The sequence below is a fragment of the Triturus cristatus genome, chromosome 9 (assembly GCF_964204655.1).
Source record: "Triturus cristatus chromosome 9, aTriCri1.1, whole genome shotgun sequence".
NCBI lineage: Eukaryota > Metazoa > Chordata > Amphibia > Caudata > Salamandridae > Triturus > Triturus cristatus.
In genome coordinates this window covers 589,637,562-589,661,323 of record NC_140592.1, presented here as the reverse complement: position 1 = coordinate 589,661,323, position 23,762 = coordinate 589,637,562, and the positions used below count along the sequence as shown (strand labels likewise).

General features: G+C 51.2%; 1 protein-coding gene across 1 annotated transcript in view; it reads right to left on the bottom strand.

Annotated features, from left to right (window-relative positions):
- DHX34 (DExH-box helicase 34) overlaps positions 1-23,762 on the bottom strand; it is a 403,223-nt gene that overhangs the window by 16,793 nt on the left and 362,668 nt on the right. The window lies entirely within an intron of this gene.

Sequence of the window (23,762 nt, the reverse complement as noted above, 5' to 3'; positions counted from 1 at the left end):
CCAAACTGGAATGTATACTTTTAGAAAGTGGACATTTCTCTGATCTTACTGCTCTGTGTGCCTTGCAGCCTTGTCTACAAAAAACGTCTGGGATGGGTGACAGCTACACTTGGTACATTCCCTCTAGACAGCCACAAACACAGGAATGGTGGGTGTTACAAAGAACTCATCTGCATTCATCTACATTGTGATAGCTCTTTCTGGGCAGGAACAAGGCGGGGGAGCCGACACTTACACCTGAATAGGCAACGTCTTGTTTCCCACACAAAGGGCTGATTACCCCCACAGATAGCCTGGTAGACACGACTAGAATGAAAGGGGACCTGTGATCTTCAAGGGCCTACTTTGAAGTAACCCCCACTTTAAAGACACATCTGGGTATAAGTACTGGGGCTCTGACCTTACCCATATAGTACACTACTGAACCCGTGAAGAACTCTGCCAGAAGTAAAGACAAGGATTGCCACTTTGTCGGACTGCTGCTCTGAAGGAACTGCTTTATGCTTTGCTGAGCTGCCTTGCTGCCAGCTGATCTCTGCCCTGCTGAGAACAAGGACTGGACCCATCTTACTTTAACCCAGAGTGACTCCAAGGGCTTGCAGGCTTGTCCTCTGTTCTGAAGTTTCAGGGTCATGAACGACTTCATTCTACTCTGCAACAGAACCTGGACTCTGCCATATGTGAGTCCTGCCCTGCCAAGTGGTGCCAATCCAGTCCTGGGCCCATCAAAATCGATGCAGTGACAACTTTGCGCCAATCAGAATCAATGCAGTACCCTTCAACGCAGATGCAATGCCGATCCGAGGACATCCCTGCGCGGCTCGGTGACGACACAGGACCTGACTGCGAGGTTCGACAAAAACGCAGAGCTTGCACCATAAGAGGTTTGACACCGACGCAGGACCTGACTGTGTGATTCGGAATCGACACTTCGAGTCTTAGCCGCCGACACTTGCCCCATTCGAAGTACATTTTCAGCAGGCCCTGCGTGGGTTCTGTACTCAGCCTGCCCTTCATCACGTTCGGCCTGAACTTTGGATTCACCCCAGTGCAGTGCGACCTCGATTAACCCCGGAGTGCTATTTGACTGTAAGTACTACTTTATTTATTCTTTCAAAATTCATAACTCCGGTTCTACTTATTGATTTTTGTTGTTTTGGTCTTATTTTAGCCATAAAATTATTCTCTATTTCTCTAAACCTGTGTGGAGTATTTTTGTGGTGTTTTTATTGTGTTACTGCATGTGTGTTCCAAAAATAATTACACGTTGCCTCGTTAGATAAGCCTGACTGGTCTGTTCCAAGCTAACAGAGGATGAGCACCAGTTATTTTCTAATGTGTATCTAGCTTACCCTGACTATGACTGTGGCCCCTACTTCCTCAGGGTGCATAGTTTTGCCAACTAGAGACCCAATTTCTAATAGGGGTATATATAACGAAAAGCTTGGGAGGGAACATGTGTTGAAGACCTTTCAGAAAATCTGTCACAAGTGACTTGAACAGGGAGGGTTGATCCAGCGACCTTAAAAAAGCCGATATGGCTCACTGATACCCCTTAACCATGCTGACAGCAAGGCATTGCCGGGCTAAAAACTAAACAATACTGCAGCTAAGGGGGCACTCTGACCTATTAAAGTTGAGAAGGTCTTTGTAAACCTGGCTTTTTACTCATTAACAGTCGGTTTTAGCTTTTTAAGATTCTTCTCAGTCGATTCCTTCACACAGTGGTCTAGTCAGCGCCAGGATACAATTTTTGGTCACAGTGCACTTTACAAATTGTAAATACAAATAGTGCACCATGCCACAAACTTGTCGCAACAGCAGGCTTATAAAGTCTTTGTCGATGGACGCCTGGCTGCCAAGATGACATCACAGACCCAAAAAGGTCTACTACTCTCAATTGTTGCTGCTCAAACTCATGCATGAAGGTGGAGAGTGCGTAGGTTCAGGTGCAGAACCCTCCCCTGTTCCAGTGACAGGAAATCTTCCTGAAGAGGCAGCCTGATCGTAGGAGAGATGCATATGCTCAGGAGTTCTGCATACCAAACTCTCCTTGTCCAATCCAGAGCCACCAGGATAACTTGGGCTCAGTAAGTTCTGATCTTCTTGTGAACTTGAGGAAGGAGAGGTATTGGCAGAAAGGTGTATAGGAGTCCTGTATTCCAGTGTAGTCCAATCGAGAACTGCTTTGAAAACTCCACTGCGCAGAAGTGGTGACATTGTTCTAAGCGGTGGGGAAAAGATCTAGCCATGGTTCTTCCCAGTCTTGAAGGAGACCTTGAGCCACCTCCGAAGCAGTCGCTATTCATGGTCCACGTGGCATCTAGAGATCCCGCCAGGTGCTGCACGACCAGGAAAATGTCCTGACATTCCAGCCATGTCCTGAGGCACACAAATCTCCTGGCATAGGTTCCGCGACCCCACTCCACCCTGCTTGCTGCAGTACCACATGAATGTTGTGTTGTCCATGAAGACCTGGACTAGCTTCCCTTTGATGGAGAGCAGGAAAGTTTTCAATGCCAAGCGAATCACCCACAGTTCCAGAAGACTGATGTGGTGCTGAGTCTCTGCAGGAGATCAGAGCCCTCTAAAGTCCATCTCTCCCAGATGTCTGCCCCATCCCAGAAATGATGCATCGGTCATGACTGTCAGCTCTAGTTGGGGAAGGGAAAGGGGTCTGCTGTTGATCCAACCATGGTCCTGTAACCACCACTGTAGATTTTTTGCAGTTTCCCTCGAAATCTGGACCAGGATGCAGAAGGCCATCAGACCCAGCAGTCTCAGTGTCAGTCTCACCGAAATACAGGACTGAGATTTAAACACTGGGATCATAGTCCAAATATCCTGGACTCACTGCTCCGGAGGGAAGGTATGGAATTGCACGGTGTCCAGAATGGATCCAATGAAAGAGAGCGTCTGAGAAGGCGTTATACGTGACTTCGGCATGTTGATAGTGAATCCCAGTGAATCCAGTAAGTCCACCGAAGTCTGCAGGAGGGTGACAACTGCCTGAGGTGAGCCAGCCTTCAGCAGCTAGTTGTCAAGGTAGGGGACAACTGGGACCCCTGACCTCGCAGATGTGCTCCAACCACCTCCATCACCTTGGTAAACACCTGACGGCACTGGTGAGTCCACAGGGGAGCACAGTGAACTGGAAATGCTCCTGGCCCACGAGAATCGCAGGTAACGTCAATGGACCCGGAGGATGGGAATGTGAAAATAGGTATCCTGCAGGTCCAGCACTTACAACCAGTCTCCTGGCGTCAAGCGCAGAAAGGACCTGACCAAGCATGAGCATCTTGAAATTCTCCTTCCTGAGGACTTCACCGGACCGAACGCCGGAGAAAGTCATAGATTTGAGACCGGAGCTGGTACAAATCCAGAGGGCTTGACTGGCGCTGAGGGCTAACCCACTGGCAGTACCCCAGTCGGAGCACCTCCTGAACCTATGGGGTCCAGGGCACTCCAGAGAGGTCCGGCCTTCCTAACATGAAGTGACTGACCTCATAGAACTGCTAGAGTTATGTAGGGGTCACTCTGGACTCAGGAAATTCAGGGAGATGAGGGGCAAACCCAGGCTTAATCTCTGCAGTGGGCATATGGGAGTGGGACCTAGACTTGTGATGTCATTCTCGTGCCTCGTCCGATGACGTGGACTGGCACAGCAAACTAAAAAAGCACTTTAACTACTTGGTCTTCTTCTTGTGAGACTTATCAGACGAGGACTTTAACCTCAATGACAACCAGCAGGACCGACTCTGAAAGCGGGCCCAGAACTACCTGCATGACCGGGAGCGATGCAGAGTCATACAGTGTTGAGCAGCCAGGAGCTTCATTGCCTGTTTCCAGATCACCTTGGAGTTCATCAAACAGCAGTCGGGGTAGGCCCTTGTCTTGGTCCGGCTCCAGCCACCACAAGCAAACCAGGTGGAAGTCTGTCACATACCTTTGTCTGTGACAGCCTCCACAGGGATTAAGGCCCACAAGTTTCTTGAGGGGCATCACTAAAGCACACTAGGAGCACAAGGCACAAAAACATCAACAAAATTTCAAAACCCACGCTGATGTCGCAAAAATAAAGGAACTAAGGGTGGTGCCCATATAGGCACCGCACACGTCAGTCGAGGCATAGCTGACAGTGACAACATAGAGCCCCTCGTTGCCACCTACCAGCGAGCAAAGGTACTGTTCAAGATTTTCCGGATCCAGTCTGACGACTGGAGAATATTCTAAGGCAAGGCATCTACAGCTAAATGTCTCTATAACTGTATAGAAAACCGAAACAACAACAATCAAGGGATCACCAAGGCAACACCAAAATTCCCACCACTGAAGGCGGGGCGACATGTCTTCAGCTGGCACCAAGCAAATCACAAGAGGTGCAGACTAGGAACAGGCTGACCCGAAGAACCTATGGCAAGTGGAAACACAGCCAAAGGCTAGCGAAGGAGTCCATACTATGCAAGGCATCCCCAGCAAGAGGATCCCCAGCTTCCAGCACACACAAAAAAAGACCAGACAATCAAAGTACGGCCAATCCCAGAGGTAAAGGGGACATAGCCAAGAACACATAAATGCCCAGGAGAAGCAGATATGAGGATCCACAAGAACAGAAGGCCTGCAGTGCTTAACATTGCGAACTAGTTGTTGGGACGAAGTAGCACCAGAGTCAACCACCAATGACCACCCAGACAATGGAAAAATGTAGAAAGCAGCACCCCAACTCCTTCGCTGCAAAAGCCACCATGTGGAGCAGGAAGGGCAGGCAGACAGGGGAACCAAACCCCCAACATGGTTCATGGACATAAGGACACACCCTGCTATGGAGGAAACACACCGCTGAAGAGCCCGCTGGTCACCAAGACAGCAGAACATTGACTGGTGTTAACACACAATGGCTACACCGGCGGGGGCAACAGCCACAATGCCTGAAAATCTAAACACCCTATGCCAGCCTCCGTGGCATCGCAACAGGGACCTACAAGTCATCCAAAAACATCCACCAAAAAAAGAACAGGAAGATCACCGCAGCATATCGCCATTGCAACAGCAGAACAATAGCCTGGAAGATAGAATACCCTGAAGGAGACAGAGAAATTGGAAAACGACTCATCTAGACAAATAAGTGAGGGGATTACAACACTGGTAGAACAACAGTGCAAACTTTCTCACTGAGAACACACTTCTGCATAAATGAAGACCCATGTACGAAAGGAACCAATAACTGTGGACACACAGCCATCCAAGATGTGCTACAAATGAGTCCGTAAAACAAGGACTTGTCCTGAGGTGAGCCAACTAAAATCCAACGCCCGATCACAATAGGTGGTGGTGAGATATAAGACGTCTAAGAATCTACCAACAAGGAGACTACACCATCCAGAGTAGCTCTAGCCATCAGATCCAAGGGACATGCCACAAATGCACAAGGAGATAGAAATGCTAACGAAGATCACAGGATCAGATACAACAGTAAAACGAAACAGCTGTCTGCCACTTCTACAATACTAGGAGAAGACCAGAACAAGGTGGACCCCAGGCAAACAGACATCTGGTTAACAACAAAAAGAGAACCAGAAGAGTGGGGAACCTCGACCACCATAGTAACAGAGAAGATGGCACAGGCCTAAAACCTAATAGTGAACTGTAAACATTCAGATAAACAACATCCACCCAGAATAGCTGAACGCAACTGGCAATCAATAGTAGGAACAAGCCAACAGAGTAAACACACCAAATGGAGACAGCAAAAAGGCAATAAATATGTACCCCATCCCACAACTAGTGCAGCTTGGTAAGTAAAAGTAAAAAAAGAAGGTAAAATTACACAGAGGTGATAGGGGAACAGCTAAATCAGATCAGACCTGCCCCACACACCATTGTCCCCTGTAGGGCCTGGCTCTTAAGCAATCATCAGAAATCCCCAGTCGCCCTGACAGTTGACACCCAGAAAGGGTTATCTTCAGTAATGGCAAGTGGGACCTCCTAAACCGAACCTCTCCAGAGACGAAGCAGCCCTTGCACTACAGAGGTGAGAACCATAGAAATGTGTATCTAGTAGAGCAGCCTGAATGTACTCAGAGAGGTTGAAGTGGTGCAAACTGACAAAGCAATGCATGGAAACAGAGAAACCCATGGATCTGGGGACAGAGTCGACAAAATCAAGACCCAATCGGAGAAGCTGTATTATGGCATCAAACCCATCAAGCTTCAACTCCACAAAGGGGCTGTCTACATGGTCTGGAAGGAGTGGGAGCACCATCCCTTCCATCTTCCAAAGGACAAAGGAGTAATGGTCCAATAAACACATAGCATTACAAGAACAGATGGTGAGGTCCCCAGACAAGAACACTTTTTCCCCAGAGGATCAAAATGCTGCAACTCCTCAGTCAGAAAAGAGGAGGCAGGAGCAAAGGAAATGTTGCTGACCCAGGAATCAAAGAAGAAGGCCATGTCAAGTCATTAAGGGTGCAGAAGAGGGGGCGTGGCTTGCCGAGCTGCGGAATGGCCGCTTTCTGAGCGAGCTCCGCCGGCCAGAACAAGATCCTAGATGTGATCCTGCACTTTTGGGCGTGCTGTGGCCGCCGAGATCTGAGGCGCTAAAAGCGCAGTCGGCGCGACACATGCTGGTGAAACTTTGGCGGCCGGGGGGGCTTTGGTGGCGGAGATACGGGCACACACAGCCCGCAGCGGTGAGGAGGCTGCTGAGGCCGTGACCTGAAGCGGCGCCGTGAAAATCGAGGCCGGGGCGCCCCGCGTGGCGGAAGGCCCGGCTCCTCTACATTGCGGATCGCTGGGGATCTGGGCGGTAGCTGTGGCGGCGGCCGGGAGGCTGCTGGCGACGCGGATGCCTGACCGGGCTGAGCTGTCCAGCGAGGAGGGGTCTGAGGCAGTGGATCGGCGCTCGGAGCTGTGAGCCTCCCCGGCGGAGGTAGCGGTGACAGGCCTGAAAAGGAAGGTAACCCGGCGCAGGAGAAGGCTGCTGCGTGATTAGCCTGAGGCCCTGGGGAACCCCGGCGGGAGACTGCGGACGGAGGCTTGCCGGTGAGGAGGCCTGCGAGATATCGGGCCAACGCGGGGCAGAGCGACTGCAGCGGAGAGCCAGCTGGAGGGGGCGCATTCTGCTGGACGGCGCGGGCGGACCGGAGAGGTGCTGCGGAGAAGAGGCCATCTGCTGTTGGGCGGTGAGCACATCATGCAGCACTAGTGGCAAGGTGAGGAGGCGAGCTGCGACCTGCGGAAGCAAGGAGTATCGCGACTCCGGGGGCGACGTGGGAGCTCGCTTGAGTGCAACGAGTGGGAGAGGTGCCTGCTGACAGCTGGACTTGCGGAGTACCCATCGGGAGGTGGTGTGAGGCACGTAGAAGCGGAAAGCGGCCTGCGGCCTGACGGCACGAGTGTGGGGCTGTTGATCTGAACCCGGGGTGAGACCAGCGCTTGGTCCCCGTTGTTGTGGTCGCTGGCCCCGACTGGCGCCCCCCGGTTGCACTTGTGGCGGGGAGAGTGAGGGCCGGATAATTCTCTGTGTGGGCCGCCCCCTGTCTGGTGTCTTATACAGCGGCTGCCATGGGAAAGCACGACGCTAAACAATCGAAGATCACCTTCGACAGCAAGCGGACGACGCGGCAAGTGGTCCCTGGTACGGAGATGCAGGCGGACGGCAGGCTGGATCCTGGGGTGGAGGATCAGGGGGAGGACCTGCGGACCTTAATGCTGGAAATGAGGTCCAGCCTCCGTAATATCGACACCAAACTCGACACACTCACCACGCAGCTCGAGTCGGTGAAGGCGCAGGTTACCACTCACGAAACGCGCCTGGATTCTTTGGATGGCCGAGCTGAAGACTTCCATGAATTCCAGGTAGAGACGAAGGAGCAGCTCCTACACATGGACAGGCTACTGAGCGTCATAAGGGCGAAGAATGACGATTTGGAGGCTCGCTCGCGGCGGAGCAACCTGCGAGTCACGGGGCTCCCGGAGACGACCGCCATCTCCAAAATGGAAACATATGTCACCGATCTGCTGCACGAACTGTTTGATCCGCACCTGTCCGCGGTGTTTGTGGCGGAGAGGGCACATAGGTCGCTGGGCCAGAGACCGCCGGTTGGGGCGCCCCCGAGGCCCATTATTGCCAAGCTGCTCAACTATCAGGACAGAGACACTATCCTGAGATTGGCGAGAGAGAGGGGAAAGATCACGCACCAGGGGAACGTGCTGTCCTTCTATCCGGACTTTACGCCAGCGGTGCAGGCGGCACGAAGGGAGTTCGCGCCAGCCAAGAGACTTCTCCTTCAGGCGCAGATCCCGTATTCGTTGCTATACCCGACGAAGCTTAAAATATCATTGGACGGCACCACGCACTTCTTCACGGAGGCAAAGGCGGCGATGAAGTTTGCCAAACATGTGGGTGGAAAGAAGCAGAAACGACCGGAGGCAGGAGCGGAGATGGCGGCTGCCCACCTGAGTGACAATGACTGATTTGGGTATCGTATTGATGGGATATCTTTGTCCTGCCCCTGCAGAATGCTAACTGTGGTGACGTTGATTTGGGAAACACGACTCTTGGCCCTGTAGGCTCGTGCCGAGCTGCCACCCACTCCTAATTTTTTTGTGTGTTATTTTTTTTAATCTTTTCTAAGTCTATAGGATCTCGAGCGGGCCGGGCCGCCTGCAGATTTTCTGGCCACCCTGTATAATCGGGGTAAGACGCTGGCTTAGACTCGCTCCCATGGGAAGGTTCCCAACTATGTTGCGGGTGGTTGACTCTAGGGTGGGTGATACACGACCTGATTGGGGGGTTGGAGTGGGCGGGGGGTGGAAGGTGGGTTGTTTTTGGTTCGTTCTTAGTTCCAGCTTACATGTACATTGCTCTGAGGTTGCTATTGTGCCTAAGGAAATGCGGAGTGTTATGGGTGTACTGGTTTGTCACAAACATGGCCCCTAGACTACCTGATATCTTAAACTGTGTAACATGGAATGTGCGGGGTCTGAATGATTGTAGGAAGGCCAGGCTAGTGCATGCTTACTTAGTCCGCCACAGTGTGGACATATGCCTCCTCCAGGAGACTCATCTGGGGTCCTCCTCGTCTCCCCGACTGCGCCATGCCCGATGGGGCCAGGTATATTCTGCTACCTACTCCATGTACGCAAGAGGGGTGGCCATTTTAATTAAAAAGGGGTTGGACTGGCGGGAAGATCTGACACACTGTGACCCGGAGGGTCGATATGTTTTAATCCGGGGACTTTTATGTGGCGTTTGGGTAACGATTGTGGCTGTCTACGGCCCGAACGTGGACTCTCCAGGGTTCTTCCAGGACTTCTGGGCGAGGGTGCGGGGAGCTGGATGCACCACTGTTATCTGGGGAGGGGATTTTAATGCTGTACTTGACGACACACTGGACAGACACGGTGCCGCCCGCTGCCTACACCCTGCGGCGGGTGCCGCGCTGGGGGCGATTGTTGAGGAGGAGGGCTTGGTGGATGTGTGGAGGGCTAGACATGGTGAGATGAGGGAGGGTACCTGCATCACTGACCACCGATGCGCCTGGTCGAGGCTCGACTATTGGCTGCTCTCTAGGGACGCGGCCCTGTGGACGGTAGAGGCTGAGCATATGCCGCATTCGCTCTCGGACCACGCGCCCTGCATGTTGAGACTGTCGCTGCCCGGTCTGCCCCCGAGGGGTTTCTCCTGGCGCCTGCCGCGGCATGCGCTGCTAGACGAGGTATTTAAGGAAGAGATACGTGAGGACATTGTCAACTACTTTGAGCTGAACACGGGCTCGGTGGACACTGAGGCATCCCTGTGGGAGGCCTTTAAAGTGGTGATTCGTGGAAAGTGTATTGCACGTCAGGCGGGAGTGCTGAGAGCTATTAGGAATACGCTCGCTTCGTTGGAGGCAGACATTAAAGATCTGGAGAGCCGCTTCTATGCCGAGAGCACCCCAGACATACTGGGCCTCCTTAAGACTAAGCTACTGGAATATGATGTGGAGGCGCAGCGGGAGGTTAAGTTTCTGGGTAAGAATGCGGTGGCCAGGAGATACGGGGAGGGAGATAGGCCGGGGCGTACTCTGGCGAATATGATACGGCCGTCTAGGTCGGCGACGTTTGTTCACGAGCTGCGCTCGAAAACTGGAGACATGATACGGGGAAAAGAGAACATATTGCATGCCTTCTCGGGCTTCTACTCTGACTTGTACACTGCCACGCAGGGGGACTGCCCGGAAGGGCTGGACTCTTTTCTAGAGTCCATAGCTCTAGTCTGGTTCAATAATCACCATAGAGAATATATGGATCTCCCGATAACAGCTGCGGATGTGGCTCAGGTGATCAAGGGTTTACCCCTGGATAAGGCCCCTGGCCCAGATGGGCTGACGACGGCCTTTTACAAGACCTATGCGGAGGAACTGGCTCCCCGGCTGTTGGCAGTGTATGAGGAAGCCTTACAGGTGGGAAGGCTTCCCAGCACGATGCGTGAGGCGTCCATTATCACCCTGTTAAAACCGGACAAACCACAAGACGAAATAGACTCGTACAGACCTCTCTCCTTAATAAATGTGGATGCGAAAATACTGGCCAAACTACTTGCCGATCGAATACAACCGATGCTGCCCTTGATAGCTTTACCGGACCAATCTGGATTTATCCCGGGGCGGTCCACGTCCCACAACCTCCGTACGATCTTTTCCATACTGCACTACTTGCATCCGGATGTGCACGCTGCGGTGGTATTCTTGGATGCCACCAAAGCTTTCGACACTCTCGAATGGCCATATCTATTTGCAATACTGACTCGTATGGGTTTTAGTCAGCTCTTAATCAATAAAATCCGCCTATTGTATACGATGCCTTGTGCCAGAGTTAAGGTGAATGGTATGATCTCGGACCCGTTTCCGATATCGCGGGGTACGCGTCAGGGTTGCCCACTGTCCCCGCTCCTTTTTGCCATTGCGATGGAGCCGCTAGCGGCACGAGTTCGGCAGCATCACACGGCGCGTGGAATCGGGCTTAGCGCGCGAAGTCTGTTGATATCACTGTATGCAGACGACGTAACGCTTTATCTTACTAAGCCCGAGGAGAATCTGGACGTGGTACTGCGAGAATTCATCCGCTTTGAAGGGTTGGCAGGTATAGCGATAAACTGGTCCAAGTCGGTGGTCTTCCCGTTGACGGAGAGTACCCCGAGGCGGCTGTCGGAGTACCCCTTGCGGTGGGAGATGGATGCGGTTAAATATCTTGGCATCTGGGTGAGTCGTGTGCCTCAAGACCTTTGGACTCTTAATTTTGGGAGGGCAGTTGCGTGGCTGGAGGAGAAGGTAAAGATATGGGGGCGGATGCCCCTATCGCTGACAGGAAGGATAGCCCTGGTCAAGATGGTGGTTCTGCCCAAATTTTTATATCTGTTCGCGAATATTCCGATCCCTCTGACGTCGCAGTTTTTCGCCACACTGCGGTCACACCTGATTGAGTTGGTGTGGGCTGGTGGCCAGGCGCGTGATTCTTGGGACATGCTGACGCTGCCACTCACGCAAGGTGGGCTGGGGGCGCCTGATATGCGGTTATATGCTTTGTGCGCCCAGGACCAATATTTGCACTTTTGGGTGCATCCGACGCCATTTCAGCCGCATGTGGCTGTAGAACAGGACACTGTAGCGCCGGTCCCGCTCAGGATAGCCATCTGTGCGAGGGCACACCGCCCCCGGGGAGATGTGGACACGGCGGAGATGCTGCGCTGGGTCTGGGCGGAGCTCAGGCTCAGGGCGGGTGTGCCTCTCCTATACGCCCCGTCCTTGGCCCTGGAGCGCAACCCGCTGTTGCCCTGTGCCGTTGACGGAGCTAGCCCGCATTTGATGCGGCGGATGCATTTGCATACGTTTGCGGATCTTTTTCCGGGAGATGTCTTCATGCAGCCGCCGGTGGCAGCGGAGGGACAGGCGGTGACCTTTTCTGAATTGTTTTTTTTATCACAAGCTACGGGAGACATGCCGAGCGTTAAGTGGGGACTTTCCGGCGGCCCCACCGGTGTTCAGGGCGCTAGAGGGCGTTGTGGGTTCCCCGTCTCCTCGGCGATTGGTAACTAGACTATATAAATCCATGCAGACTGACGCGCCGGTGGTGCGTCCTCAGTCTCTCCAGCACTGGAATGAGGAGCTTGACTCTCCCCTGTCGGAGGAGAAGTGGGCCTTCTGTTGTGGGCAGCTGGCTGAGCTTTCCCCCAACTACAAACTGCGGCTCATACATTTCAAGTATCTGCATAGGTTCTACAGAACTCCGATTGCACTGCACAAAATGGGATTGCGGGAGAGCGCCGGTTGTTGGAGGTGCGGGGGCGAACCCGCCTCGTTTTTACACATGGCGTGGTCATGCCCCAAACTCACGGAGTTTTGGTCCCGGGTATTTGAGATAACCAACCAGATGTTGGATCGCGTTGATGCTCCTGCGCCTGAGCTGGGGATACTGGGATATGTCAAGAGCACGCCCCCTGCGACACGCAAACTGCACGCCATGCTTTTTTTGTTTGCTAAAAGACAGGTGGCAATACACTGGGGTAGGAGTCGGGTTCCCTCGGTGAAGGGATGGCTCTCAGATGTGGCGTATGGTCATGAGCAGCTGAGCGTGTTCTGGGACTTGATGCCGTCTGCCTCCCGTCCTCGGGATATTTGGGAACCCTTTGTGCAATGGACTCAGGAGCAGCGTGCGACAGAGACTTCACTGGATGACTGAATGTGGATGGTCCGGCGTGTGCCCCGTGGGGCGGGGGAGGGGGGAGGGCGGAGTGCCTGGGTAGGAGGGGAGATACTTTGGGTGGTCCCTTGGTCCATGTTCGCCCCACTGAGGATACGAGGACTTGGTCCCGATACTGAATATTACTGGACAGGCGCACTGGCAGGCCTGGCTTTGTTATGTGTGGATGTCTTTTTCCATTGTTGGCAGACCAAGATGTTAGAAATACCACGAGAGATGGATGTACATGAGCGACTGCATGAGCAAGTATCACCGATATACTGAAACTGTAATGTTGCTGGCTTTTGTTGTTGGTTGTTGTTCTAAGTTGTATCAACTTCAATAATGACTTAATAAAAATTTAATTAAAAAAAAGGGTGCAGAAGACAAAAAGGCTAGCCCTTTCTCAGCCAGATGATACCAGCATGTGATTCAAGCATTAACAGCTGGTACCGAACCAGGCCTTCTCTGGATTGCCCAAACAGAACACGGGCACCTCAAGGAAGGACAAGGGCACTGATGAGAATGAACAAGGCAGTAGAGTTTCTGTCAAGAAGTCAGTCTTCACCTCCACCATAAAAAGGGGTCATATCAAGAGCAAAGCTGCTTCCCACAAAGTACCACTGACCTACTCAGTCCTGTGAAGACATCCAAATGCTCACCGAGAGAATATAAAAACAAGACTAGGTCAAGCTGGAAACCACCACTATCAACTGTTCTGCAAAGATACTCCAGTCACTATCACTAGCGCTGTGCTGTGCTATTTCTGGGTCCAAAACCAGCTTGAAGAAAATGGAGAATATTGTTTTCAAACCACAAAGACGGAGAACTGTTTATAAACTAGTTTTTCCAGATTTTGCATCAGAGAGGGTATCCGCTGGATCTAAAGTTGTTAGGGGGGTGTCTGATGTTTACCATGGTTTCTTTAAGAGTGGTTTTTACCATCATCCGGTACCATAACTTGTTTTAAAGATAGATTAAACAGAGAGGCAAGGCTATTCTCCAGCAGACAGGTGTTGATTAGGGGCCTGGAGGAATTTATGGTATTTATTTCTTCAGTGATACACATCTCGCCAAAACACAAGGAGGTGATCTGCTCTGTTCTGTTGATTTGTTGTTTAATCTTCTCTGTTTTGGAAAGCTGGTCACATAATTCTTCTGACAAATTCCTTGCTGGATTTAAGATTGGGGGCTGAGAGATCATCAATAAAATGAAGCAGCTCTCTCATCCTGTCGGGGGCTTGAGAGATGCATTGCATGTAGGAATGTTTTTGCCAATAGTATGTGAAGTTTGTAGAGTTCAAATAAATTCTAAATTTGAGGATGGCTAGTTCAGGTGGAAGCGAGGGAATATTCCTGGATTGGGCATTAAGAACATATTTTCTTGACTGGTAGAATAGTGTTCAACCAGATTATGACCAACTTTTCGAACTTTGCTAGGAGACTCTTGATTCTAACACAATTTGTATAGAGTGGGGTGAGTATGGAGAAAGGATAAAGTCATGTGAGTGAAGCTGGAGAGGGTAAGGGGTTTATAGTTTATTGTGGAAATCAGCATTTTTCATAGATTTTGATTTCTGAGTATTTGGTACTTTTAAGTTAAAAAATAAATGGTTAGATCGTCAGTCTACAACAGAATGATAGGTTGGTTTATGACGTATTTATGGAAGGTGAAACAAAGATGGCATGGAAAAGACTGCTGACTGGTGTGTTGGGGACTCATTTTCAAGAATAAGGTTGAAAATGTCAAAGTCTTTGCAGGCACAAGAGGAAAATGTCCCCTTTATTTCAAACCGCATATTAAAGTTGACCAACAATGTTGGTGTGCTCATTTTATAGAATGAAGAAACTGATCATTTCAACTAATGGAGGGTTACTAAGGTCATTGGTTTGGGGGGGAGGGAGGGGGTCTGTAAATCAGATTTATTAATACAGAGTCAGATTTGCATCCACGTGCTAATAACTTGCCTAAACACATGCTCTGAAGTGGCTTCTTCTTTATGTCAAGATGATTTTTATAAAGGATATCTACTTTTTATATTTTTCATCAGTGCAATTGGACCTAATCTTGGAGAAATTGGTAGGTAGGAGTTCATATAGTAAATGGTTTATGTAACCAGGCTGTGAGGCAACTTATGTTTAGACTGTAAAGTTCATAGAGGTCGGCGATTTCAACACAATGCTTAATAAAAAGAGAATCTTTTTGACTTTGACAGACACATCTTCACTGTTGAAGAACAAGTTAAGGTAACGCCTTATCTGGTACAGACTATCTAGCGGCAGATTCCTTACCTTAGAATTGTCCCCAGGAGCCAGACTGGATCTGGAAATTTTTCATGAGTAGTACCCCTGTGCACAGGTAGGTGACAGCGCCATCTGCACCAGAAGTGACATGCGTGATTCTTATATAGATGCCACCCCAGCGTACAGAGAGCAGTTTCTTTTAACGACATTCTACAGCAGGAGCATGGAGCCACAAAGAACACAGACCACTGGTGTGTAAAACTAGGACCCTGAAAGGGAAACAGCCCTGTCCCTAGAAATCAGTTCCCAGATAAGTCGTTACCAAAGGTAAGTAACTTGTACATCTGACAGAGACTTCTACCCGTAGATTCCTTACGTTAGAATAGATACCCAAGCAATACCTCCCCGGAGGTGGGTCTGCATAACTATTTCACACTAAAAGTACTGCAGGACCGAACAGGCAAAATGCCCATCCCAACAGCTCTGACTGTACAGCCAGTAGTGCTTGGTAAATGTGTGCAGAGGTGCCCACATTGCTGCCTGACAGATGTCCAGGACCAGGACTCTGTGAGCTAACGGGGGGCACAGCCTTTGCTCTGGTGGAATGGGCACGCAAACTCTATGGGGGTTAATTCTTGGCCAATAAGTAGAAGATTTTCATGTAGCGCACAATCCATTGGGAGATGTTCAATTTCTGCACAGCCGTCCATTCTTGGAACAACAATATGTAGGGAGGCTGAGAGGACAGTGCCTGTAATTACATCTGTCCTCTGGGCAGATGTAATTGCTATCAGAAAGGCTGTCTTGATGGTGAGGAGACTAAAATGACAAGAATGAAGCGGCTCAAAGGGTGTAAGGAAGTAAAAACCAAGTTAAGGTCTCACTGAGGCATAACAAAGGGAACTGGGGGAAATGTGCTCGTAGACCTTTAAGGAACCTATTTATAATAGGGGACTTGAAGAGAGAAGTGTGACCTGGCAGATGCAGATAGGCAGAGTTGGCAGATACATAACCCTTCAAAGTGGCCAATGCAGAGCCCTGCAGGGTAAGGATAAACAAAAGAACCTAGGAAAGGGGAGCAGATAAGGGATCAATCTGTTTCTTAGCACACCATGTCACAAATGTATTCCAATGGCCGGCGAACATAGTCTTGGTGGAGAGATGCCAAGCTGTCAAGTTAACATCACAGGTTTCTGGTGGAAGGTCGAAAGCTGTCAACTGTCGCCGCTCAATCTTCACGCATGGAGGTGGAGAGTTCACAGGTTCAGGTAGAAAACCTTTTCTCCTGTTGCCGAGACAGAAGTTCCTCCCAAAGGGGCAGCCTCATCGGAGGACCGACAGCCATGCTCAACATCTAGGAATACCCAACTGTCCAAACCCAGTACGGAGCCAAAAGAATGACTTGGGCCTGGCCATTCTTGATCTTCTTGAGAACTCTAGGCAGGAGTGGTATGAGCGGAAAGGTGTACAGGAGGCCTGAGCTTCACTTGCAACGAAAAGTGTCTGTGAGAGAGAGCCGCCTTGGAACCTCCAGTGCGTAAAACTGCTGACATTGCGCATTCTCGGCGGTGGTGAACAGATCTAACCAAGGCTCTCCCTACTGCTGAAAGAGACCATGCACCACGTCTGGATGGAAACGTCACTCATGATCCACTAGGCGTCGTCGGCTGAGTTTATCCACCCTGAATTTCAGAGAGCACGCCAGGTGTTGAACCACCAGAGATATGCCCTGGCGTTCTAGCCATGTCCAGAGGACTAGGGCCTTTGACGAAGAGTCCATGACCTAACCCCGTCCTGTTTGTTGCAGTACCACTAGGCAGTGATATTGTCTGTGAACACCTGCCTTAGCCTTCCATCGATGGAGGGTAGAAAGGCCTTCAATGCCAGCTCGATCGCTCTGAGTTTTAACAGGTTGATGTGGAGTTCAGATTCTGCCAGAGATCAGAGGTCTTTGATATGTCCCTCTCCCAGATGGCCACCCCATGCCAAGAGTGATGTATCTGTCAGTACTGTCAGATTTGGTTGTGGACAGGAGAGGGATCTGCCGCTAACCCAATTGTGGTCTGTTAACCACCACTGTAGATCTTTTGTAGTGCCCTCCCACATATGGACCATCCAGGATAGACTCCACTGATGCCATGCCCAGTGGAACTTCAGGTCCCACTGCAGGGCTCGCATAAGCCAGTGGGTATGTGTCACAAGCAGGGTGCAGGAGGCCATGAGGCCCAGTAGCCTCAGAGTCAGTATCACCAAAACCCAGGATGGAGGCTGAAACATCGGTATCATACTGGACTCCGCGTGCAGGAGGATAAGCCAGAAGCTGCACTGTGTCCAGAACAGCTCAGATAAAAGGAAGCATCTGAGAAGGGGCCAGGTGTGACTTTAGCACATTTATAGTAAACCCTAGCGAATACAAGAGGTCTGTCATAGGCTGGAGGTGAGAGGCAACTACCTGGGAATAGACTGCATTCAGCAGACAGTCGTCGAGATAGGGGACGACTGGCCTTCCTTATCTCTGCAGATGAAATACAACCACCACCATCACCTTGGTGAACACCGGAGGGGAGCTGGTAAGGCCAAAGGGGAGCACAGTGAACTGAAACTGCTCGTGACCTACCGTGGACCACAGGTAACGTCTGTGGGCAGCCAGAAGTTTTCCCTCTTGGTCTTGCAGATCGTCCATGGAGGGTGAGGGGAAGTGGTGGAGAATCACAGACAATTGTCTTGGACCATGCGATTGAAAACACATCTCCTTCAATCCCAGGAAACAGTGTCTGCTTGCAAAGTAACAGTATTGGTGTTTCATTTTCCTGAAAGGATATTCAATGCTGGTTGTCCCCATTTCCATAATAACTAATCTGCCAGGTCCTGGTCAACTTGGTGACTTACAGCCATCTCTTTTGCTTACAGTCTGCCTAAGAGCTGTCAATTCCCAGGAAACATTCTAAAACTAATGAAACTCGATTATTTATTTCTCTGTTCCACAGACTTTGTCTCATCTGCGAGTGCTTGTGACCTTGTGCCTTACTGCTTTTTTTTTTGTCAAACTTATTTTTATTAACGTCATTCCAAAAATTGCACCACATTACAGAGAATGAGTACAGAATTAGAGGGAAAAAAATAGCAGTGTGACAAAGCTCATAAAGGGCTGTCTTGTAGCACAGTCGAAGTATCCTAAACTTTCTTCTCAGTAGTACCTAAGAGCAGGGTACAGTTGTCCGTAGTATGAAAGCCTAGAGTGTTACAATCGAAGAGTATATGCATTTAGCCCGTCTTTTTTTTGTGACAAATTTTAAGCTCAGCGCCCTCAAACAGGGAGGGTGCTTAACAGAAGAAATATGAAACCCAGAACAAAACCAAATGAGGCCCCAAAATAAAATTAGGATAAAGAAAAACCCACCCACAAACCCTCCCACAAAATGGTGGTGGCGGCAGCCTATTGTCAAAGTGACACAAGAACTAGTCAGTTATGTATGCCGTTAAAATTGAAAGAGGTGCATACTTCTGATGGAAGGAGGGCACACAATCTGTGGCAGACCCCACGTCAGGAAGGCGACTAAGGCGCCCCATTTGTACTCAAAGCTTTTGTAGTTGTCTCGAAAGATATCGGACATCCTCTCTAGACACCAGAGCCGAGAGTGCCATAGCGAGACCGCAAGTGCCTCCCTCCTCTTCCAGGCGGCTCCTATTGCAATTTTCTCCGCACCAAGGCAGGTCCACATAATGGCCCTGTCAGCTTTAGTTTGGTGTTCTAGAGTGGGGTCTCGAAGGCCCACTAGAGTCTCCGCCATAGTGGTCGGAATAGGGTAGCCCAGGACATCTTTAATGTGAGAGGAAGGGTCGGATAGTGGGACAATCCCACCAAATATGTCGGAAGGCCGCAGCCCCTCCAGCATAAATCAGACGTGTTTGGAAATATGCGCTTAAGCTTAGAAGGGTACAGATACCAGTCCATCATTGTTTTAAGGTGTCCCTCCTGCAATTCAATGGAATGGTTGAATTTAGTATTGTCAGCCCACAGTCCCTCCCACTCCCTATCAGAAATTGCTCGCTGGAGGAGTTCCTCCCACATGTGCATGTAACGTGGTCGTGTGGAGCGCAGGGTATTGAGTAGGTGCTTGTAGAGGAAGGATATCACCCCTTTCATGGAACTGGCAGTCTGGACTATATAGTTCAAATTTTGTGAGGAATCGGATAGCTGCGTCGCGGATGTGAGGTGTGGTGACCCAGTGTTTAAGCTGTAGGTAGTGGAAGTGTTCTGTCGGTTCCAGGCCATAATCTCGTCTGCAATTCTCAAAGGTAAGTATATCAGAGTTATGGAAGAGATGCGTTAGCACTCAACATCCGCCTTATTTCCAGACCTCGAAGGTGCCCTCCCGGAGGGCCGGCAGGAAGTCCGGGTTAAAGTGGATAGGGCTATAAGGCGACGGGAAGGTAGTCCACCGGTCGTTTTTAGAAATGGTTTTCCAGATTTTCAGAGTGGTGTGGGTGGGGGTGCTTATGTAGGCATTTTCAGGCCTGTCTCTCTTGGGGTGCCATATGAGATCCCAAATAGACCTTCCGGCTACGGAGCGGTCCATATGGAGCCAGTGTTTTTCCGACTCGTGTTTAGACCATTCAATTAACACTCGTAGCTGTGCCGCTTTGTAATAAAGGGCAAAGTCGGGTAAACCTACCCCACCCTCTGCTCATAGGCGCCGTAGTATCGGGTAGGAAAACCATGCTCGACCTCCATGCCAAACGAATTTTAGTAACATAGATTTAACTTTGGGCAGGAAATCCATATTGAGTTCTATGGGCAGGGCCTGGAACAGATACAGGAGTTTAGGGAGTACGGTCATTTTGACCGCATGCACGTGTCCGAGCCAGGAGATAAAAAGCGGTTTCCGTCTATCGAGATCAGTTTGGAGTTTGCGGAGGGCGGGCAGGAAGTTAGCTTTCAAGAGCCCTTCAACGCGCGATGTCAGTTGCACCCCCAAGTATTGCAGGGAACGGGAAGTCCATTGTAGGGAAGTTAGGTGTCGTAGCTCTCTCACTTCATTTTCTGGGATGGTTAAGTTAAGTATAAGTGATTTGTCTAGGTTAATTTTGAAACCTGCCACTGCCTCAAAGCACGCTAACTCTGTCTGAAGCGTGGGGAGAGAACAGGTTGGCTCAGTGAGGAACAAGAGTATGTAATCCGCAAAAAGTGAAATTTTATGGCTCTCCCCGCTAAAGGGAATTCCCTTAATCCCCGGTAATTCCCGTATGACCATCGCCAATGGGTCAATGCTAAGGGCAAATAACAGCGGGGAGAGTGGGCATCCCTGGCATGTTCCTCTGGTATGAGAGAAGGGGGCTGAGGGGATCCCGTTCACCTGTACTCTAGAGCACGGCCGTTCATAAATGGCCCGAAGCATGGTAAGGAAGCCATCTGCAAAGCCGAAGTAGGTAAGCGTTTTAAAAAGAAAGGACTAATCCACCCTGTCGAACGTCTTATCGGCATCCAGACCCACGAGTACCATCGGTATTTTCCGTTTGGTGGCCTTTTCTATCAAATGCACGCTATGTCTGGTATTATCATGGGTCTGGCGGCCTTTGATGAATCCAGACTGATCAGGATGGATAAGGTCAGGCATGAGGTCGTTTAACCCCTTCGATGCTCATGACGGAATGGTTCCGTTATGAGCATCGGTGCCCCTGTGCTCATGACGGAACCATTCCGTCATGAGGCCAGGGGCACGAAATCCCTCTGCTGCAGACAGCAGACGGATTTCTATTTAATGCCTTTGACCTTGGGAGCTGGGGAAGAGCTTCCCCAGCTCCCGAGGCCCCCTCCCTGGTTTCTGTGCAATGAAGATCAGCGCGCACGTCGCGCTGTCTTCATTGCATAGAAACCGAAACTGAAATGAGCCTTTAGGCTCCTTTCAGTTTCACTTTGTATGTGCTCAGGGGGCTATCTCAGCCCCCCGGGCACATAGAAAGACGGGAGAGGTATCAGGAGGGCGATCCCCAAGCAGGGATCCACCCACTAGACACCAGGGAGGGGGGAGCGGCCCCTTAGGCAAGGGCTTTTGCTCCCCCAAAATATTTTTAGTGCCATTTAGTCCTTTGCCCCCCCCCCCCCGGGGGGCAGATGGGGGCAGTAGCCCCCAATCTGCCCCCCCGGGGGGGCAAAAAGCCCACTAGACACCAGGGATTTTTTTTTTCTTGTAAATTGGGGTGGGGGCTGCCCAATATGGGCATGCCCATGCCCCCACCCACCCTCCGCAAAAATGACAGCCTTTCTGCCCCCCTGGGGGGCAGATGGGGGCATTAGCCCCAAATCTGCCCCCCCGGGGGGGCAAAAAGCCCAGTAGACACCAGAAATTTTTTTGGCAAATTTTAATTAGGGTGGGGGCATTGGCCTGCCAGTTTTGGGCAGCCCCCACCCTAATTAAAATTTGCCCAAAAACTCCTTGGCGTCTAGTGGACTTTCTGCCCCCCCCTGCGGGCAGATGGGGGCATTAGTCCCCAATCTGCCATGCCAGGGGGGCAAAAAGCCCAATAGACGCCAGGGAGTTTTTTTGGGGCAAATTTAAATTAGGGTGGGGGCTCCCAGAACGGGCATGCCCATGCCCCCACCCCCAACCCCCGCAAAAATAACAGCATTCCTGCTCCCCTGGGGGGCAGATGCGGCAAATTTTAATTAGGGTGGGGACATTGGCATGCCCGTTTTGGGCAGCCCCCAACCTAATAAAAATTTGCCCATAAACCTCCCTGGCATCTAATGGACTTTCTACCCCCCCCCCCCCCCCGGGGCAGAAGTGGGCTTTAGCTGCCAATCTGCCCCACCGGGGGGGGCAAAAAGCCCACTAGCTGCCAGGGATTTTTTTGGGGCAAATTTGTATTAGGGTGGAGGGTCCCAAAAAGGGCATGCCCATGCCCCTACCAAAATTACAGCCTTCCTGCCCCCCTGGGGAGCAGATGGGACAGTAGCCCCCAGTCTACCACCCCGGGGGGCAAAACACCCACTAGACGCCAGGGATTTTTTGGGGCAAATTTTAATTAGGGTGGGGGCATTGGCATACCCGTTTCAGGCAGCCCCCACCCTAATTAAAATTTGCCCCAAAAACTCCCTGGCGTCTAGTGGATTTTCTGCCTCCCCTGGGGGGCAGATGGGGCGTCAGCCCCCAATCTGCCCAGCCAGTGGGGCAAAAAGCCCACTAGATGCCAGGGATTATTTTGGGGCAAATTTGAATTAGGGTGGGGGTTGCCTAAAACGGACATGCTCAGGCCCCCACCCCCTCCCTGCAAAAATTACAGCCTTTCTGCCCCCCGTGGGGGACAGATGGGGCAGTAGCCCCCAATCTGCCCCCCCGGGTGGCAAAAAGCCCATTAGATGCCAGGGATATTTTTGGGCAAAATTTAATTAGGGTGGGGGCATTGGCATGCCCGTTTTGGGCAGCCCCCACCCTAATTAAAATTTGCCCCAAAAACTCCCAGGCGTCTAGTGGATTTTCTACCTCCCCTGGGGGGCAGATTGGGGCATTAGCCCCCAATCTGCCCTGTTGGGGGGGTAAAAAGCCCACTAGATGCCAGGGAGTGTTTTGGGGAAAATTTGTATTAGGGTGGAGGGTCCCAAAAAGGGCATTCCCATGCCCCTACCAAAATTACAGCCTTCCTGCCCCCCTGGGGGGCAGATGGGACAGTAGCCCCCAGTCTACCACCCCGGGGGGCAAAAAGCCCACTAGATGCCAGGGATTATTTTGGGGCAAATTTGAATTAGGGTGGGGGTTGCCTTAAACGGACATGCTCAGGCCCCCACCCCCTCCCTGCAAAAATTACAGCCTTTCTGCCCCCCGTGGGGGACAGATGGGGCAATAGCCCCCAATCTGCCCCCTCCCCGGGTGGCAAAAAGCCCATTAGATGCCAGGGATTTTTTTGGGCAAAATTTAATTAGGGTGGGGGACATTGGCATGCCCGTTTTGGGCAGCCCCCACCCTAATTAAAATTTGCCCCAAACACTCCCTGGCGTCTAGTGGATTTTCTACCTCCCCTGGGGGGCAGATTGGGGCATCAGCCCCCAATCTGCCCTGTTGGGGGGGTAAAAAGCCCACCAGACGCCAGGGATTATTTTGGGACAAATTTTAATTAGGTTGGGGGTTGCCCAAAACTGACATGCCCATGCCCCACCCCCTCCCTGCAAAAGTTACAGCCTTCCTGCCCCCCGTGGGGGACAGATGGGGCAGTAGCCCCCAATCTGGTCCCCCTGGGGGGCAAAAAGCCCACTAGACGCCAGAGATTTTTCGGGGCAAATTTTAATTAGGGTGGGGGCATTGGCATGCCCCTTTTGAACAGCCCCCACCCTAATTAAAATTTGCCCCAAAAAATCCCTGGCATCTAGTGGACCTTCTGCCTCACGGGGGGGCTGATGGCGTAGTAGTCCTCAATCTGCCCCCCTTGGGGAGCAAAAAGCCCACTAGACGCCAACGATTACGCTGGCTTTTTTATGTGTGGGGGTGGGCGCTGCCCATAATGGGCATACCAATGCCCCCACCCCCCAAAAAATAGCCACAGTGTTTCTGCTCCCCTTGGGGGCATATCGGGGCAACCCCCTCCACCCCGATGCCCCCCCGGGTGGCAGAAAGCCAACTGGGCACAGAGTTGTTTTTAGCAATATGCCAACCTGTGGATTTTGAGCCCTAGCGCAGCCGGCACATAGGGAAACCTACCAAACCCACACATTTCTGAAAACTAGACACCCGGGGGCTTCCAGGGAGGTATGGCTTGCGTTGAGCCCCCACCGTTTCCTTACCCAGAATCCCCTGCAAACC